Source organism: Sceloporus undulatus, unplaced genomic scaffold, assembly GCF_019175285.1.
Source record: "Sceloporus undulatus isolate JIND9_A2432 ecotype Alabama unplaced genomic scaffold, SceUnd_v1.1 scaffold_40092, whole genome shotgun sequence".
In the NCBI taxonomy this organism is placed as follows: Eukaryota; Metazoa; Chordata; class Lepidosauria; order Squamata; family Phrynosomatidae; genus Sceloporus; species Sceloporus undulatus.
This window is the reverse complement of record NW_024843002.1, coordinates 538-1,084: the sequence shown is the minus strand read 5'-3', so window position 1 is coordinate 1,084 and position 547 is coordinate 538. Positions and strand designations below refer to the sequence as shown.

The 547-nt window shown below is 54.8% G+C and overlaps 1 non-coding gene across 1 annotated transcript; it reads left to right on the top strand.

Moving 5' to 3' along the window:
• Positions 1 to 160: 160 nt before the first annotated feature.
• On the top strand, positions 161 to 405 carry LOC121918811. Its single transcript, XR_006101308.1, has one exon. It is a non-coding gene; the product is annotated as a small nucleolar RNA U3 (small nucleolar RNA).
• The last annotated feature ends 142 nt before the right edge of the window (positions 406 to 547 follow it).

The following is a 547-nucleotide window of genomic DNA, read 5'->3' as shown; positions in this document are numbered from 1 at the left end:
GCCTTGCCTGGATCTGGGCTTCACCCCGAATCCAAAATGGGGCCCTGAGGGTCCCTGGGTGCCAGGCCAAGGGCATCCGAAGGGGACTTGGCCCTTGGCTCCCCTCGGCCTGGAAGCCCGGCTGCCTCTGCTGGGCCTTTCTGGAGCTCCAGCTCAGGCCAAGACTATACTTTCAGGGATCATTTCTATAGTGTCTCACTAGAGAAGTGCATTCGAAAGTGGTCGGTCGAGCGAACCACGAGGAGGAGGCCGAGTGGTCTCTCCTGAGTGGGATGCTGTCAGGGGGCGCCCCCAGATGCAGTGGGGTCCCCTCCGCTGGGTCAATGGGGCCTTCTTCTGCCATTGATGACCGTTCTACCTTCCCTTTATGGGGAGGACGGAGGGAGAGACCACAAGCTGAGTGGTTCGCTCAAAAGAAAACCCTTTTTTTAAACTGGTTTAATAATAGATTTCTCTACTTTTCCCCCTTCACTTTACCATTTGGAAACATAGAATGAGTGCATGCTCCAAAACCATCCACTAAGACTGGGTCCACATTGCAGAGATC